Below are 20,527 nucleotides of genomic sequence, written 5' to 3' on the forward strand. Positions count from 1 at the left end.
CCAGTCACCAGATGAACAATGTTCAGTGTCTTCAGCTGACACCATACAAAGCAAAATTACTGAGCCAATAGCTGTCTAAATTGCTAACCAATGAAATCCAGACAAAACATGAATTGCCTTATTAAGCTATGCTATCATGTTTGGAATGGTTTCATATGCAGTAATAGATAATAAAGGCATCCTTCATGAAGCTTTTCCCCATACTTCTCTAGAATAATCTGAAAGTAAATTCCCCCTTTACCTTCTAACACAAAAATCTTGCCTAGTGGTCCTTAAAACCACTGTTCCTCTTGCCTGAAAATCTTTCTTTAGTTTTGAACATAACTAACATTTTTTCATCACTGAGGTGTCAGTTCAATTATCAGCTCCTCAAACAGTGCTTTCTTGGCCACATTATCTGAAGTAACTGCACTCTACCACTATGATCATCATGCTTCTTCATTTTACTTTTTAGTATTATTTAACATTATATGGAGTTATTTTGAATATTCACATATTTTTATTGCCTGATTATTTTTATAAGGACAGGAACTTCTATTTTGTTGATTTCTCTAAAATTAAAACTAAATAGTGCCTGGAACATTGTAAATGTTAAACATAGATTGAATGGATAAAGATGAAAGGATATGCTCACATTCCAATAGATGTGAAGCGCTAACTAAGAGTTTCTGTAGTGAATAGTCTCAATTTTCCTTGTCTAATCTTCTCTGCACCCTTTTCACATCGTTCTGTGAGCAAAGGAGCTGGCTTTATGTCCAAATCAGCAGGGTTTCTTGCCCCCTAGCTTTTGGCTGGTTTGGGCCAATGGGGGACATCAAAAGATTAGAGTTATGAAGAAAAAGGGGTCAAGGTATTTATTACAATAAGGTATTTATTCTAAGAAAGTTCACTAAGAGTTAGCTGTATTCATCTCCCAAAGGTCACAGCTCCCAGCTGGTGGCCCTCTCTTAGAGTAGGGCCAAGATTTTCGGGATCTGGTAATATTTCTCTCCTCTTTACCAGTCAATCTAAAGGATGATAAAAGTTCCTCACTGTTACCAGCCTTGAGAGTTTTGCTATATTTTGTTGGTATTCCTTAATTCTGCCAGATATTTTAAATAGTCTTTTCATTTAAAATCTCTTCTAACACATTTTTAAAGTGTACCATCATTTCTGTTGCCTTTGTCTGTTTGGGTTTCTCTAACAATGTGCAGTAAATTGGCAAGCTCATAAACAATGGAAATTTATTTTTCACAGTTCCAAGATGTCCAAGATGAAGATGCTAGCAGATTTGGTGCCTAGTGAGGACTCACTTTCTTATAATGACTCCTTCTGACTCTGTCCTCACATGCTAGAAAGGACTAGTTAGCTGTTTGTGGTGTCTTTTATAAGGGTACTAATCTCAATCATGTGGGTTATGACCTTATGATTTAATAACTTCCCAGAGACCTCTCATTCTAGAATCATCACCTTGGGAAGAGGCAGAATTTCAATATATGAATTTCAAAAGTTTACAAACATTCAGATCATAGCACCTGCTATGACCCTAACAATTATTTTTCCAGTTCTGAATAGTACATCCTTACCATTCTTCTTTTGAAACTAGTACTTTTGGGAAATTATTGGTCTATCAGTACACATATGTACTTACACACATTTGTACACTCACACATAACATATCTGTTGTTGCTTTTGGAATTATTTCTGCTGAGGCTAACTTATTATCTCACTTTGTGGTTTCTCTTCTCAACATCTCCCAACACTCTGTGGTAACTGACCTCAGAACTTTTCATTATTCTTTTACTAATGTGACTCATATTGACTCTGAAGGGAGAGCACACTGAAGACAGGCAATGGAAATAGGAGAGTTAAGACTAATGTAGCATACAATGAGAAGTCAGTAAACAACCCAGATTCATACGGTCAACAGTAAAGAGAACAAATATGGATGTGAACAAGGATAACTTGTTAAGTATACAACCAAATTAGTGAGAATTTCTGTTGGTAAAGATGTTAGAAGTTTTGTATAGGCATTGGCAAGATGGCTGCTTTTATATGTCTAAATGCAAGGACGAGGCAATAGTAATTTAAATTGAATGCAAAAATAATTTCTTTAAAAGTTAGATGGGAGCAAATGACAGAGCAAACTAGAAGTAGAATTTATTGTTAATTTTAACCTGGATTTTTATAAATTGTTTTCATGAAACATTCATGCATCTTTAATCACAGAAGCATAAAGATTTATAGCTGGGAGACAATAATACTTTCTCCAAATCTCTCACTATCCAAAAAAAAAAAAAAAAAGAAATCTAGGTCTAGAATGATTGATCAGAAATCAAAACTTGGGCTACAATTCCTTATGTATTTGTTTCCCAGTCCCTATTCTTTCCTTTTTATCAGTTGTTTTGTAAATACGGCATCTACAATCCAGGATGTGATGGGATTGCAGAGGAAAGTCTGGTTGGCAGTTTACAGGGCTAAAGACCAGAGAATGGTAAACATTTTGTGACCTAGGAATATCTCTGCTTTAATTGGATATATATATGTATATGACATTTTTGGAAAAAAATTCCTGGTTTTACAAAAATGAGTGGGGCTGGAGGATGTAGCTCAGCAGTAAAGCATTTGCTTAGCACATGCAAGGCCATGGGTTCTATCCCTAGCACAGGAGAAAGAAAGAGGGAAGGAGGGAGGGAGGGAGGGAGAGAGAGAGAGAGAGAGAGAGAGAGAGAGAGAGAGAGAGAGAGATTAGAAAACTTTGTGTATGCCATGCTATTAACTGAGGGACAAACTAGATAAAGAAGAAATCTGTAAGAAAAAAAAATTGTATTGATTTGGTTTAGTGTGGTGACCCACAGGCAAATGTTTAAACACTGGCTCTACAAGGAGAAAAAAAAGAACTAATTTGTAGTATTTTCCAATTTCTACCTCATTATGATAGATTACAAGCTACCAACATGATGTCATCCAGCTTGTAAAATTCCTGAAAATTTATAAGATTTCACAAACATTATGAATCAGCCCTAGCACACCTCTGACTGAATTTCTTCTATGTGCAATGTAGTCCCATGATTTTTCTGATTTTTATTGTTTCTTCTCTTTTTTCAGTGAGGGGTTATTTACTGGACATTGAGCCCAGGGGTGCCTAACCACTGAGCCACATCACCAACCTTTTTATATTTTATTTATAGACAGGGTCTCACTAAGTTACTTAGGGCCTCAATAAATTGCTGAGGCTAGCTTGGAACTCATGATCCTCCTGTCTCAGCCTCCCCGTCCACTGAGATTACAGGCTTGAGCCACCACATCCAACCTCTGATTTTATTCTTGTCTTCCTATAACCAACTAATAGGTAGGTTTGGTCATTGTACTAATAAAAGATAAAAAAGCAGTTTACAGGCCTTGAAATTATTCTTCATTGTTGAGTTGTTGTGGGTTGTTTTTTTGTTTGTTTATTGGTTTTAGGATTAGGATAGGATTTTGGCACAGGTAAAGGTGGGCTATCTTAACAAAAAAGTAACATATTTAAAGTGGAATGCTAACAAAATGACTATGGATGAAATCAGTGACTGTTCTGGAAGTGTATCAGAATGTTTACACACATATAGATCTTTCCATGTACAAATAGCATCTGCTTTTATATGCACAGAGGTACTGTATTATCAAACATAAAGAAAATATCTTTGCATGAGTTGCTGTTCTTACTTCATCTCCCTAGGAAGCCATTCAATTACATCCCATTATTCTCTTTGACTCCAGTGGGTGTTCCATGCCCAGATTGGCTCTTTTTTTTTAACCCCAATGACCTCTTTCCACAAGTCTCTCATATTGCTCTACCTCCTACTGCCCTTGAAACACAGACACAGATATAAATTTCCACATTAAAAGAGAAAAGTTTTGAGAGAAAAGAAAAAGAAAATCAAAGATAGAATAATTGTTCAAATACTTATGTCAAGGTCCTTCCAATGTATATAGACTCTACTTCCTCCTTTCACTAGTCCAAAATATGTGGGGAGTGTTACGTATCTTATATTATAACAGCCACATTCCCACCTTAAACTATGTACCTTTTAACCTAATCATACTTATCAAAATAATTTCAGCTATGTCTCAACTTTTTTGTGCCATATTCTCAACTTCTGTGATTAAAATACCAGTGATAGTAGAAATCTCCATTTTCTCTCATTTTCCACAATTTCTTCCAGAATGTATACAACATGTAAAATAATTAAATATTAAGAAGTTATAATGTTCACAGAAGTCTATCTGCCTTTTTCTAATCTGTCTATATAACTTAGTAAAAAGAATAAAACAAGAGTGAGAATCTCCATGCCAGCTTATCGGTTTATTCTGTCTTATGAAGAAATTTTATGACTGAACATAGATCTTTCACTAACAAGATTTCCTGTGATGCATTTTTAACAGAGTTGAATTTACTTTAAAATAGAGTCAAAATTTACTTACATTACTTTAAAATAGAGTCAAGCCATATGCAGAAATCTAAGCAAATATCAGTCATATTTATTAATTTCCTCAATACCTTTTAATAGAGTAATGATGGCTATCACTCTAACACTGATTTTGTTAGTTCACATAATACCTGATGCCCTGACAATTTAATGATACCTTCCAATTAACACATACTTATTCATCTTAATTACCAATAAATGCCTTCAATAGATGATGGTCCTTTAATTCTCACACCCATTGCCACATCACTTATTTTTTATCTTCAATAAGCATAGCACACTTTACCAATACTAGGAAAAGTTCTGACATTTTCTATTTCAAACCATGCCATCTAGCTTGACCTATTGTTCCCTTCCTTACAAAAGTTGACACTATGATGAGAGAACAGGTAAATAGGATGTGTAATCACAACTAGATTTCCGGCTGAAAAATGAAGTAAACTGACATTACAGAGTTTCCCATTTTCAGTTAATCAGAGAAATATCTCTATTGGCTTCATTTGTAAGGTGAAAGAATGTTTTCAATATCTGATGTGAAATTTCATCCAGAAATCTGAAATTCAAGCTGTGCACTTTCTGCCTCTTTCATCACTGCCAGTAATAAAGATTTTGCAACCAGAACTTAGCTGACAATTTGGTTGATGATGCATGAGCCACAATAGAAAGCACTTTGGCTCTTCCTGAGTGGTCTTGGTGTTGAATTCATAATGGATCAAAAACTCAAGTCTATGAGAAAATTAAAATATGATTCAAAGATGCTTACTGATGGCAAGTCCAGCATTGCTAGAATACTGGGGATCTAGTACACCAGTTCAGTTTTAATTAGAGATTAGAGACAAGATACAAAGAGCAATTCAACTTTTAAAGAATACAAGATGTCAAAAATTTATGTGTCTAATTTGTTTATTTGATTAATTAATTATACTAATTTACAACCTTATATGCATTGGGAAATTTAGAGGATTTCATCACAAGCACATGTATGTAAGGCTGTTGAACTGATAAATGATGTCTATATTATTCAAAACAAAAATTGGAGAGATTAGTAAAATGTAATATATCTTTTTTTTTTTTTTTTTTTTTGCTAATGACTAGTCTATGTAAGATTGCTTTGTCCACTTGACTATACTCTGACATGAAACAAGTTGGGTAATGAAATAATTATACTATCTAGTACTTTACTTTATTTCCAACAGCAAGGCACTAAATTTCTCAGCCTTCCTCACTATGGTGATTTATGCTACATCCCACTGTTCTTTAGAAAATTATTCTCTGTCAACCCCCCAAAACTCAAACCCAAGCATTATATGACTTCCCTTTTTCTTCTTCTATTTCCATCAAAAGTGTTAACTATATGGAAGCTCCTATAAACTTGCAGGGCCCCCACCTATTCCTGTTTTAGCTGGCATAACTTCATTCCTAATACATTGCAATGAAAAGTCTATAGAATCTTGCCTCTTCATGAGAGGAAGAAGGACAAAGAATACATGGAAACTAATCTTTAGAATCTGTCTTCTATGTGGCAGAGATAATGCTAATAGATAGCTATTATCTGTTCAATCATTAAAACATCTTTAGCATCATTTACAAGTGAGAGAACTGAAGAAATGAAGTTTCAATTCCGTTTCACTGGATTCCATATTCCATTCAACATGTCGCATTCAAAATACTCACCTGACTGAAATAATTTAAAATATACTTAGTAGTTTGTGAAAAATAATAAATTGGGTCAGGTGGCTAACATCATTCCTAAAAGGAACAAAACACAAGATGAAAAATAGTCATTTAATAGAGGAAATAGAAGTTCAGTAGTGTTATTTTTTTCTAAAAAAAAAAAAGAGCTTGTCTCTATAGGTAGCTTCTGGTTTGATCATTTTGAGGAACTTGACCAGAAATTGTAATGAGTTTCCTAGATTTCCACACTATTCACAAATCCAAGTGGCATTTTTGTTTTAAACTTTAAATTTATTTATTTATTCTAATTTGTTATGTATGACAGCAGAATTATTTAAATTCATATTACACAAATAGAGCACAACTTTTCATGTCTCTGGTTGAACAAATTACAGTCAGACCATTCCTGTTGGGATACGTGCACTTAAAGTAATGGTGTCCATCTCATTTCACCATCTTTCTTACCCCCATGCCCCCTCCCTTCCTCTCCTTCCCCTTTGCCCTATCAAAAGTCCCTTCATTCCTCCCATGCCCCCTCATCCCCATGATAGATCAGCATCCACATATCAGAGAAAACAGTCAGCCTTTAATTTTTTGGCATTGGCTTACTTCACTTAGCATAATATTCCCCAACTCCATCTATTTCCCTGCAAATGCCATGATTTTATTCTCTTTTTTAAAAAATATATTTATTTATTTTTTTTAAGTTGTGCACAATACCTTTATTTTGTTTATTTATTTTTATGTGGTGCTAAGGATCGAACCCAGGGCCTCATATGTGGTAGGCAAGCGCTCTACCACTGAGCTACTACCCCAGCCCCTTTTATTCTTTTTCAATGCTGAGAAATATTCCAATATTCCAATGTTCCAATAATTTTCATTATTCACTTATCTACTGAAAGGTATCTAGGTTGGTTCCACAACTGACCTATTGTGAATTGTGCTGCTATAAACATTGATGTGACTGTGTGTCTGTAATATGCAGTTTTTACTTTCTTTGGATATAAACCAAGGAGTAAGACAGCTGGGTCAAATTGTGGTTCCATTCCAAGTTTTCCAAGGAATCGCCAGACAGCTTTCCATATTGATTGCATCAATTTACAGTCCCACCAGCAATGTATGAGTGTGCCTTTTTCCCCACATCCTCGCCAACACTTACTGTTTTTGTTTTTGTTTTTGGTACTGGGAATTAGGCAGGGGAACTCAACCACTGAGCCACATCCCCAGTCTCATTTTGTATTTTATTTAGAGACAGGGTCTCACTGAATTGCTTAGTGCCTTGCCATTTCTGAGGCTGGCTTTGAACTCTCAATCCACTTGTCTCAGCCTCCATAGCCACTGGGATTACAAGCGGGTGCCACCTCCCGGGCTATCGTTTGTATTCTTAATAGCTGCCATTCTTAATAGCTGTCAAGAGGTTTGTAATGTTTTGAACAACTAATAATAATAATAATAATAATAATAATAAAGAAATAGACACATAATAAAACATCTTATACATTAAAAAATACCTGCCATTCTGACTGGAGTGAGATGAAATCTTCGAGGAGTTTTGATTTGCATTTCTTTAATTTCTAGAGATGTTGAGCATTTTTTCATATATTTGTTGATTGATTGTATATCTTCTTCTGAGAAGTGTTTGTTCAGTTCCTTGGCCCATTTATTGATTGGGTTATTTGGTATTCTGGTGTTAAGTTTTTTGTGTTCTTTATATATCCTAGAGATTAATGTTCTATCTGATGTGATTGTGGTAAAAATTTGTTCCCATTCTGTAGGCTGTCTATTCGCCTCACTGATTGTTTCTTTTGCAGAGAACAAGCTTTAGTTTGAATCCATCCCATTTATTTTTTATTTTATTTCATACTCTCTAAGACTCTTATTAATGAAGCAGGGGCCTCATCCAACATGATAAAGATTTGGGCCTACTTTTTCTTCTATTAGGCATAGGGTCTCCAGTTTAATTCCTAGGTCCTTGATCCACTTTGAGTTGAGTCTTGTGCATGGTGAGAGATAGGGGCTTAATTTCATTTTGATGCATGTGGATTTCAGCTCAGCTGAGATCAGTTTTTGTGCTGGGTAGTGACTGTGCTGAGTAATCACAGCTGGGGAGGGGGAGACAGGGAGGAAGTTGGAAACCAGGTACCTGTTCAAATGGAGGTCCGCACTAATAGCCATGCCCACCAAAAAATGGCAAGAGAGATTTTCCAAGATGGAGTGGGTCTGCTTCCAGCGCAGGGGTGTCTGGTAAGGTGGGGGGAGCTGGGATGACCTTGTGCTGTGCCTAGATTGCAAACATGTGACCTGCGTGGGAGCAGAGTGCAGTTGATTAGGTGATTCTGCTACTCTGCTTGAGAGCCCTGTGTGCGCTAGAACTGCAGGCTTTGGGTCCAGAGACCAGAGTCTTTCTGGAACACAGAGGCTCAGATTTCTGTGCAGGTGGTCGCAGCTCTGATGGTTTCTGCGAAAATCCACTGTATAGGGGTCCTGTTGCATGCTCTGAGATGTTGTATTCCATCTAGGTGAGACCTTGTAGAGATGCCATCTGACTGCTTTCTTGGTTTAATGCCACAGAGCAGCCAGAAATAGTAACTCCTCTATTCCGCCAACTTGGATCCCTCCTCTATCTTCTTATTGAAGTAATATTTTGCTTCCTGTATTTGCTTATGTAGCTCTTTATCAAAATGATCTTTAGCTGCCTATATTTTCTCTCTTGTATCATCCTTTAATTCACAGAAAAAAAAATTAATTATGTACATCCCGAATTCCTTCTCTGTTATTTCTTCTGTTGTGCTGGCTATGGATTCTAATAATATATATTCTTGATTTGTTTAGGGCACTTGTTTGTTCATGTTGTTCATGTGTCTTCCCTTCTAGCATTGCAGATCTGAGGCATTAGAGTTTTAACCCCATAGGCTTATAATGTCCCTGCAGGGTTCCAATACCTCTTCTTTAAGGGAGAGAACAATATTAATAGATCCCAATACAAACAATATACAGCCTTAAACCAAAGAGCTGCTATGAAGACATTTTCAGTTTTGTTACAATATACAGAAATGGTGAGTTCAAGTATTATCTTCAATATAAATAGTAGGTTTGCAAAAGGGTCTACAGTTTCTGATGGTGGACAAAGACAGAACTGGGATGAGGTATAGGATGAGAAGTTAAGTGGGTAGAAGGTGAGGATATAGAGTTTTTAGATCTTAGGAAGGGTGCAAGAAGAATCTAAAGAAGTTGGTTAGTAGCAGGAGAAGAGAAATAAAGTGATTTGGGGACACAAGTGGGAAGACCATAGTGAGAGTACAAAAACCAAACAAACATAAATATTAAGAAAAATAAAAACTGTAAAAATAGGAGATAAAAAATATACAAAACAAATGTAATATACTATTCAGACACCCCAGTCGTCAGTAGCCTAATTCAGGAAAAGTACTTGATTTTACAGATGCTGAGGATGTGAGGGCCATAGGAGAGAGAGAGAGAAAAGTTTTCCTTCAAGGGATGATACAAGGATTGTTTTCGTTGGAGTTCAATATCTTTCCTGCTTCCCTTCTTATCCAATAAGTGGGGTTTGTATGTTGTTTGCTGTTATCTCCTCCCTCAAGATGGTGAAGGTTATTAGGGTGGGAGGTTTGGTCTTGGGGGCAGAGCTCCTGGAGGTGGAATATAGCACTAGCACATCCCCAGTGGGATACTGCAACCCAAGGATGTCCTCTGGGGCCTGCTCATGTGATGTGGGCACCTGGTCTTATCTCTTTATATTGCCTGTAGACCTCACAATTCCTGGTCTCTAATTTAGTCTCTAAACTGTATATCACTCATCCCTTCCCTTTCCTCTTCCCAATCAGAAATCTTTCTCTCTGGAAGTCTTGTGGGCTGTTCTCTGGGGGTGGCACATCCATCGCAGAGAGTTGTTTTATATTGGACAGTTCAGGACCAGATTTTGTGAGCTATGGACCAGCAGTGTAGATGCAAGCACTGTGCCAGGTTAGTGGCTGTGGGGAAGAGGAGGAAGTTGGGGACTATAGATACCTTGATACTGCTTCCAGGCCCCAGCCATTGTTCCAAACTGGGAGTTGCCCCCACTAAAGATGGTGATGAAGGTGTATCAAGAGGGAAGCAGCTGCTTTCAGAGATGGGGTGTCCGGTTGGGTGGGGCCAGGCGGTGGTGTTGGGCAGCTTGTTCAGAGATGCAACTCTGTGGTGTGCAGTGTTGTGGCTGGTGGCTGTCTCCAGTCCCTGTGTGGTATCCCCAGGTGCAGGCTATTGTGTGTAGGGGACTATGGCATTGGTTGCAGTGTCCCAAGATGAAGACAACCAGGGGAGCCCCACATTATTAGATGAGGGAACACACAGGAATGGTGGCTGGAGGTCCTGCATGTAGGCAACAGCCAGGTGTCCTGCATGGGAGTGGCAGCTGGGATTCCTATGCGGGTGGACAGCCAGGGGTCCTGTGTGAGCGAGTGTCCAGGAATCCTGTACTGACACTGAGGCTTGGGGATCTGTGCAGGCATGGAAGATGGGATTACTGCATGGGAGCAGTGTTGAGGGGGCCTCTAAAAACTTATAGAGAAACTGTATTCCCACTACTTGAATCCCAGGTCATGTAGCGACACAGAATGCAGCCTCCCTCTAGCCTGCCATCTTGGATATCCCAAGTGGCAGTTTTAATATCATGTAAATTTACCCTGACAGTTTAAATGAAAAACGCATGATAATAAATGAAGGGTGGTTGACTAGGCTCCAAGAAGCAGAGCTAAATCGATTTATCTTAAGCGTTCATAAGTTAAATACAAGTGAAGAAGTTAAAGATATGGCAAAGAAAATAATTTATATTTCTGAAATCATAAATAGCTCATTCTTGTTTTGTGAGGTTCTTTGATAATTATTCCATTTGGGTTTCCTATATTGAAATATTAGGGAGGATGCAGAAAAGAATAACAGAAAGATGGGACATATGACAGCATATTAAAGTAACTGAGTTTGTGATTTATTTATATTGAATATTATGCTGTATCCTTATGTAAGGCTCAAATTATTGAATTAAGAGTATCTAATACTATCAAACTGACAATAAGGGAAATATAAAAATTTAAAAGGCAAAGTTGAGAAGAAAGTAAAAATCATTAGATATTGTAACAGGTTACTTGCATATGTTATTTAATTTTATACTAGCACTTAATTTTTGAGTTTTCCCCTTTCTAAAATTACAAAATTGAGTCCTAGAAAAATTAATTGATTTGTCCTAAACCAAACATCTATAAAACTGGATTAAATTTGCAAGTACTGCAATACTGCTAGAGTATAAAGAAGGCATAGATGCAGAAGAAAGAAATGAAGTAAATGGCAGAGAATAAGGCTAGAAGAACAGGTAGAAACCAGATTATGAGTGTTTTATATATGGACACTTGTATCTAAATGACAGGTTACTGGAAAGTTTGAAGTGAGAAGAAAATGGTTAGATTCAGGTCAGAAAGTTATCTTTGGTAATACAATGAAGATTGCAAAGGTATAAAGACACATGACTAGAACAGAAGTGCTCTAATGAAGTAGCAAGTTATTATAACCTGAACTAAGGCAGCATCAGTAGGAAAATAGAGTACAGACAATGCCAATTTTTTTGGGGGGGAGGTTCCCAGGGATTAAACTCAGGGGGTCTCGACCACTGAACCACATCCCCAGCCCTATTTTATATTTTATTTAGAGACAGGTTCTCACTGAGTTGCTTAGCACCTCACCATTGCTGAGGCTGGCTTTGAACTCGCGATCCTCCTGCCTCAGCCTCCCTAGCCACTGGGAATACAGATATGCAGCAAAGCATCCAGCACCAAAATATATTTTGAAAGTAAAAATAATATTTATAAATGACAGCTTAAATGCGCCAAAATATATTTTGAAAGTAGAAATAATATTTATAAATGACAGCTTAAATGTAGGTGGTGAGAGAAAAATAAGAGTTCATAAAAATTTCAGTTTTTAACTTGAATCACCATTAGGAGATTTATATGATACATAGAGATTAATAAAAGATGAGAAAGACAAATTTGTATAGGAACATAGAGTTTACATCCAGGCGTATTGAGTTTAAGTTGGCACTAATATCTAGGTGAATATTTCTACCAGACAGTTGGAGGCATAGGTTTATAGCTGAAGAAAGGGATATGAACTTGTTATATAAATTTGAAAGTCAAGGATTTTTAGACAGTAGTTTAAATTGTAGTAGAGAATGACACTGCTCAATAAAACCATGTAAAGTGAAAAGAGAACTGACAACAAAATCCTGCAGGACACAAAGTTTAAATGGCATGTGGAATAAGGTGAGGAGACACTAACATAGCTTTTTCTATATGAGGAGCACTTTGCCAGATGCTTTATACATATGCATCAGAGAAATAAAGTGGGGTGGGGGTGATTGAGCAGAAGTCCTGAAAGACAGAACTTTAAGAAGGAGAGAGTTGTCAACAAAGTCAAATATCAAAGATTGGTTAAGGAAAATATCCAAAATATTTGGCAGTTAGGAGATTATTGGTAGCCATTTTAGAGTAGCAATGTAAGAAGAGGTCAGAATATTATGGGATAGGAGCTGAAGCAGTGTAGGCAATTATTGTACACACACTTTCTTTTAATTTTCAAGAGACTTGGCAATAATGAGGGGCTACAGAGAGGAGAAGACAGCAAGGTAGATTATAGCTGCATATAGAGTATAAGACATATATAATTAATGACACATACATTCCTCTCTTTTGTTGATGTACCACTAGCCACATAAAGACAGTATTGTTATCCTCTTGACCTCTCCCTGGACTACATACTGATTTTAACAATTTGATCAGCTTCAGGCCAATGGCCATTAGTCAACCTACTGTCTTCAATCTAGCTTTTCTTTGTGGTCCCTATTTGTTGTTGTTGTTGTTGTTGTTGTTATTATTATTATTATTAACCCAGGACTGAACCCAGGGATGCTTAATCAGTGAGCCACATCCCCAGCCATATATGTATATGTATATGTATATATTCTTTCTGTTTTCTTTATGTGGTGCTGGGGATAAAACTCAGGATCTCATACATGCCAGGAAAGTGCTCTATCACTGAGTCACATCCCCAGGCCTTTTTTTATTTTTTATTTTGAGACAGGGTCTTGCTAAATTGCTAAGACTGGCTTTGTACTTACAATCCACCTATCAGCCTCCCAATTTGCTGGATTACAGGAGTTCACTACTTTGCCTGCCATACTTAGTTTTTGTTTGAATTAATTGGCTTCTGTTTACGATAATTTGTCTGCACTGGGTCTATTTTGTATCATTATACATAAGACTGGGAAGTCAGATATTGGTTTCACTTTGAGCAATCGAAACAATTCAGTATTTCCTGCCTGGCACTGTGAGAGATTTCACAATGATCTGTCACTTCCAAATAGCACTACTTGACCCAGTTTATACTAAACATATATCATAAAACAAGGAAAAAATATTGGTTAGAGCAATTATTCTTTTAGTTGAGTTTAGAATTATGATTTATGCCAAAATATCATTTAAATTTAAAGCATCCCTTTTTCTCCCATCTTAATTTCTTTGTATTCCCTCCCTTTATTCCCTCATTCTTCATGACTACTGGCAATTTGATGGCAAATTTTGTGCATTTCACAAGCTGTCTTTGTGCTGTCTACTTTTTATTTCTCTTTCCTACTGTGCTTAGAGTCACCAAAGAAGTTGGAAAGCAAATGTTTATGCACTCTTTATTTTTCTTTTGTCATTATCAAAAATATGAATCATTGTGTGAAAAAGTAGCTTTTTTCCCTCAAAAGTTCCAATATGCTGACTCTAAATGTACTAATCTTCCTAAAGCTTAAATTCCTACCCCAATCACTACCTCATAATGCTATTGTCTGTGTATCTGAAAGTCACATATATGAGTCTAAGAATAGTTTTGCAAAATAATAATTAATGTGTTTTTCACATTTGACAATAATGGTATTCATGCTTATTAAAGCTTTGCTTTCAACTTTTAATTAGTCTTTATAATAATAATTAATATTTTTCTGCTGCATACAGTGCAATCACTAGCTTTAGAGAAATATAGAAATTTGGTAATTAGCATTTAGACTGCTAATGAAAATGTGAAAATATTGAAGTTACAAATAGATGTAATGGTAATCACTGACTTTCTACAGTCTAATTCATATTTGTTGGCATCCTGAAAGTTAACAAATTTACCAGAGCAAACCAGTTAATATTGGAATGCTAAAATATGGGGGTGTGGATACAAAAAGAAAAGTAATTTGTCAGCCAATTGGCATATTGTCCCTCATAAAGAATTGTTATCTTCAACCATTGTCTAAAGCACTTGATTTTTGCATTTCTAATTATCTCAATCATTGTTACCAACAGACTGGAATATTTTTTCAGAACAAATGTATGGTTCATTTACTTTGTTTTAAATTGTATGCTGTTTATACTATTCAGGATGGAGGACAAGTTTCACAAAATCAAATTACTGGCAGGATGTTGCTGTAACAAAATGTCAGAAACCACTGGACTAAAGCTTGGTGTGCACAAATTTCTGTTCTGAAACCTTACATAATAATTCTCTCAGTGGTGGTCCAAATCCAAATCAGATCACATCATAGAAGAGTGATTTTTTATTCTCTGTGCTAGTTTCAAAGTACTCTCATTATTTCATCAGCCAACAAGTGAATGAAAGTAAAGAAATATGTATTTATAAAATGAAAAAGATTAGCAGGGTGATGTGATTGGTGGATGGTATTTCAAAACCACATGCATAACTTTTTAAGACCACATGGCCAGAAATCGCTTAGCCACATTACCATTTCTCATTTTAATACAGCTATAAAGATCTTTAGCAGTTACGCACCCCCTCAATATTTGCCTTAACCCTCTAATGCCAGAATATAGCTGATGTTTTACTCAGAAAAAAAAAGACAGAAAAGCCATAGTTTTAGGAATGAGGAAGGAAACATTTTCTCCTGTTCAGAGAAAGATTATAACTCTTTTGCACTTGACTCAAATCAAGAAGAAAATACATGCATACACACTCATAAGAAATCTTTTAACTGAAAGGTTAGCTTTTCTGCAAAGTCTGAATTGTACCTGAATCATAGAAACTTCAAACGGTCTACAAACCGTCTTCAGAGATATGGATAAATTTGCAAGACTATTAAAAAATGCTATGGGCTTTAGATTTCAACAGAGTTCAAAAGCTGATACTTTTATTTGAAAGTATAATTTTCAAAGGAGTAAAAGGAATGTCTATAAGAAAGTAAACATTTTTTTTTTCCTCTTGACTCATTTTACTGAAAAGTGTTGCCTGTAAGTAAGATGAGGAAGCATATGTGACATGGCAAAAAATGTTGATTAAAATGGTGTATAATTAAATGTTCACAGAAAAATGAAGGACAGTTAGAACAGTGTATGCTGCAGTGAGCATCTTATATTAACATTTGAACATCAGTTGTGATGGAATGTCTAAGCAGCTTCCTTCTGTATGTTCTGCTTCTTCAATATAGGCATTAGGGTCTGATTAAAACTTGGCAAAAAGCACTGAGCTATTCTGCTTTTGCTCTCTGAGACATCAGAGTGCAGAAAGTTTTAATGAAGCTGAGGACCTAAAAAAAAAAAAAGTCCCCATCAATTTCTACTTCTTTCCAAGTTATGCAATAAGGCACAATTTTGTACGTCAAAATAACTCCAAATACTAGTGTTTTCTTAAAATAAAGGCTATGACATATTTTGTGTCCTATATGACCCTAATAAATGGCAGGGCCCCATATGGCCCAAGCTATGAATGAAGTTACATTTAAAAGAATGATAAGTTCTAGTAGGCCAGTTTGTCCCAGAAGATTTAACCACCATTCCATACAAAAAACATAAGAAAGTTGGGCACAGTGGTGCATGCCTGTGATCCCAGCAGTTCAGGAGGCTGAAGCAGGAAGATCCCAAGTTTGAAGCCAGCCCCAGCAACTTAGCAAGTCCCTAAGCAACTTAGTGAGATCCTGTCCCAAATAAAAAATAAAAAAGTGCTGAGAATGCAGCTCAGTGGGTAAGTGCCACTGGATTCAATCCCTGCTAAAAATCTTCCCTGCCTTCTCACACCTCTTAAGTTCTTTCATTGCTATAATGCTCTTTTTTTTTCAGTTTCTCCTTCCTTGACATATAGAACACTGCTTAGCCCTTTGAGGGAAAGTTATCTTCATTAGATGGCCTCTGTTTTAGTCAGCTTTTGCATAACTGTGACCAAAATACCCCAAAAGAATAACTCAGTGGAGGAAAAATTCATTTGGGCTCACAATTCCAATGACAACCGATTCTATAGCTCTGGGCCCAAGGTAAGGCAGCACATCATGTGGGAAGGGCCTAATGGAATAAATCTTCTGAGATCATGGTGGGGTCAGGAAGCAAAGATAGGGGGATACAGGGAAGATACACCTTTCCAGGACAAACCCCCAGTGACCTATCTCTTCCAGCCATGCTCTCACCTACCTACAGTTGCCACCCATTCAGTCCTTTCAAACAGGATGGACTGATAATGTTACAGCTCTCACACTCCAATTATTTCACCTCTGAATATCCCTGCATTAACTGGAGCTTTTAGGGGAACACCTCATACCCAAACCATAACATCTTCCCTGGCACAGTACACTCTAAAATGACTAATGATTCTTGAGCTCAAGTCCTTCCTGCCTGTTTCCTACTTTGGAGGAAGTCTCCAATCTTCAGAGTCCCTTGGTAAATGTCATTCTTCTCTACTCTCACTACCCTTTCTCAAGAGATTGTCACAAAATATCTCTCATTACACCAGAACCCGCCATAGCACCCAGCACATTCCTAGGGATTTTAGCTATTTTAAAGTATTACTTATTCAGGAAATACTTCTTCTAGCTCCTTTTTTTTCCCTTGCCACATTAGCAAAAAAAGAGGTAACAATGCAACTTTATTCTCTATGAGGAATCTTAAAACAGACTCAGAGGCTGAAGTACCAAGAATGTAATCCATGAGATTAACACTATAGGGATGATGTGCATTAAAATAATACAAAAATATGGTTCTGCACCTAAAACTGACTGTGACATCATCTAAACTAAACTGGTAGCAGCCTCTGAGAATCATGTCCCTCTTTCTGATATCTCTGAGCTAAGAGAATATTCACAAATGAATGAAACATTCTCTCATGTGTGTGCACGCACACACACACACAATTCTATGAAAAAGTAAATTGAACATTGAGACAAAAAATGTACCACTAGTTCACCTCTTGATCTTCTACATTGATAGAGAGGACCAGTGGCATAAAGAAAGTAAAATAATTCTTATAAAAATTAAAGCAATATAATATTTTTTTGCTGATGTTCTATCTTTGCTCACATTTGGAATTGCTTAATAATGCAAGGGTTTGTATTGCTTGAACACAATATAAACAAGATTGACAAAAGGCAGACTAGATAAAACAATGCTCATATGATTTTTTTTAAAAAATCACAAAACCATGCAGGTGGACCCAGTTCAAATCCATGCTGTTCAACCCCACATGTTTGTCTTCTGCCACTAAATCCTTTCACAACTTTTTACTAACTTATTATGTTACTTACATTGATTTTTCCAAGCACACCTTCTCCATGTTCCCAAGCCCATAATTCCTGTTCCTTCTAACTTGCTGCAGTGACACACAACTGTAATTCAAGTGACTTGGAAAGGAAGAGGGCAGGTTCAAGGCCAACCTCAGCAACTTACCAAGGCCCTAAGCAACATAGCGAGACCGTGTCTTAAAGAATAAAAAAAGAAAGAAAAGAAAAGAAAAAGGGCTGAGGATGAAGTTCAGTGGTAAAGCAACTCTGGGTTATATCCTCCATTAGATTTTGGGGAAACAGTTCTAAACGATAATTCACTTTCTACTTTCCCAAGAAGACTGAGGGAGATAAACTTCTGACTTGTCTCCTCTGAATATTAAAATGTCTTTCACTGTAATTGTCCAACTATTGTTTATCCTCAAATTTTGTTTTTCACCTGGACTTTGCTCTTGATCCCATCTTGTCCCATTTCCTCTAAAACCTTGCTCCATTGTTTATTCCAGGTTATTAGGTTAAGACTTGAAATTAGCCTGCTGACTCATTCTGTTTTGTCTGCAGAGATTTTTTTTAATAATGCTTTTAAATGGAGCATGCAGTCTCAACTTTGTCTCAGCCCCTTTTCTTTCCTATTATACTGCATTCACTAGCTTCAGTTAGTTTCCTGTTCAAATTCTGAAAATGTATGAGCTTCTCATGCCAACTTTACATCTTCAGACCTATTCCCTGAGTCTTTTGCTTCTATTTGCACTCTTCAGACTCTTCCTATTCTAAAAATACAAATTATCCCTTCTCTGGGCCATACTATTCCCTAGAGCTGCTATCTGATTCTGATACTTCTTTGTACCACTGCTTCTTCTTCTTCTTCTTCTTCTTCTTATTATTATTATTATTATTAGCATACTATTCTACCTTCCCATTTACTCTACTTCTCTGCTGGGGAGGGGGTCACACATGCACACATACATCAAGAATTCAGTTATAAATGTAAAAATAATACATATTCATGAATTATATACCTGACTCACTTAACAACTTTGAAAAATAAATTAACCCCTGGGACTCAGTTTCTCTATTACAAGCATGTTAATATTTTCTCTGCTTGCTATAGAGTGTTGTTTTTAACAAAATAAAGGAAAAATATAGAATACCTTGTATTCTATTATTTAATGTCAATTAAATGCCAGGCTGTGTTGTATAATTTACATATTAACTCATTTACTTCTCACAATAACCTAATGAAGAATATGTCATTATTATCACCATTTTATAGGAATTAAACTGTCATTAATTGAATTTAAATAGCTAGCTCATGATCTTACACAATGAGAGAATGGTAGAGCCACAAAAATATATAACTCAAATGAAAATATTTGAGAACCTTTCAAGTTCTAGGTTTAAGAACATGTTGATTTTTTAAAGGATCAGTCCAATGTAGAAAGAAATTAACATAGCTACTGGCACCTTCTGACTCTTAAAGTCATTTAACTCTATCTAGCTTGTAGACTCTTATGGTACATTTATACAATATTCTAGAACCAGATAGGACTTTTTATCCAGTCATGTGTCTATCTTCATATTCATTCACACTGGCCTTATTTCTAAGGGTAGATAGACAAAAGAGGACAATGTCTTTTTTATCCCTGAATATAACTTCTTAAAGATCCAATGGATGAATTATCAACCTACAGCAGTGCTCTTGTAATTTAACCACAGAGGTATAAACTTCAATTCCTACTTGTTTTACTTTCAGGAAATGCTACGAATTACAGCTGATAAGAAAATTGCAGTTATGTGACAATTTTGAATCACCTTAATTATGAACATTAACCAGAACAGGAAACTTACCAATTACGCTGCTATGCTCAAACGAAGCTGCAGTAACTAAAAAAAGTCAACCTTGTTTTGCTATTTTTAATTTTTAATATATCTACATTATTGTAGAAAGAAGCACAAAAGACTTCTAGCTGAAAACGAAATATATCATCAAAATGTGTAAGTCCTTTAGGTATTATCACTGACTAAACAAAAGTTTTGGCAAGTCAAGTCTAAAGAATAAGCAAAGTAGTTTGATATCAGGAATTCTGGAAAGGCTGTTTGTGCATGCACACCTTAATTCCAGTGGCTTGGGAGGCTGAAGCAAGAGGATTGCAAGTTCAAAGCCAGCCTCAGCAACCGTGAGGCAGTAAGCAACTCAGTGAGACCCTGTCTCTAAATAAAATACAAAATAGGGCTGGGGATGTGACTCAGTGGCTGAGTGCCCCTGAGTTCAAACCCCACTACCTTCCCCCAAAAAAATAAAAGAATTCTGAGAAGATCTTCTGTCCGTCTCCATATCTACTTTCATATTGTAGCCTATTTCTGAAATTCCTATAAACTAGGATCTAAATTTTCATTCTTCAGCACCCGGGCTGAAGTTGTAAAATCTCCCAAGGCAGGCATCACACTAACTTACCTTATTCAAACTGAAATAGAAATGACTGATACAAGCTCTTTCTCTGAAAGGAGATATTTTTTAAAAATTATGGAAAGTTTCATGGACTGCCTTTATCTCAGGCTTTTTATTTTCCAGTCTTGCAAAAATAATTTCTTAATTAAAAAAATAGATATCTTCACTTGTATCCCCTGATTAGCCAAACTACTTAATGGTTGCCTACCCTAACAGAAAGCTTCTAAAAACTAAAAAAAAAAAAAAAGTTTGATTCCATATCAAGATCCTTCTTGCTGTTTTTACCTCATAGATATTGCTCATATTGTTAGCCTTAATCCTGATCTTTTATGGTGCAGAGTGTTTATTCAGTTTTCTGACTATTATTAATGCCCCCGAGTT

The sequence above is a fragment of the Marmota flaviventris genome, chromosome X (genome assembly GCF_047511675.1).
Source record: "Marmota flaviventris isolate mMarFla1 chromosome X, mMarFla1.hap1, whole genome shotgun sequence".
Taxonomy (NCBI): Eukaryota; Metazoa; Chordata; class Mammalia; order Rodentia; family Sciuridae; genus Marmota; species Marmota flaviventris.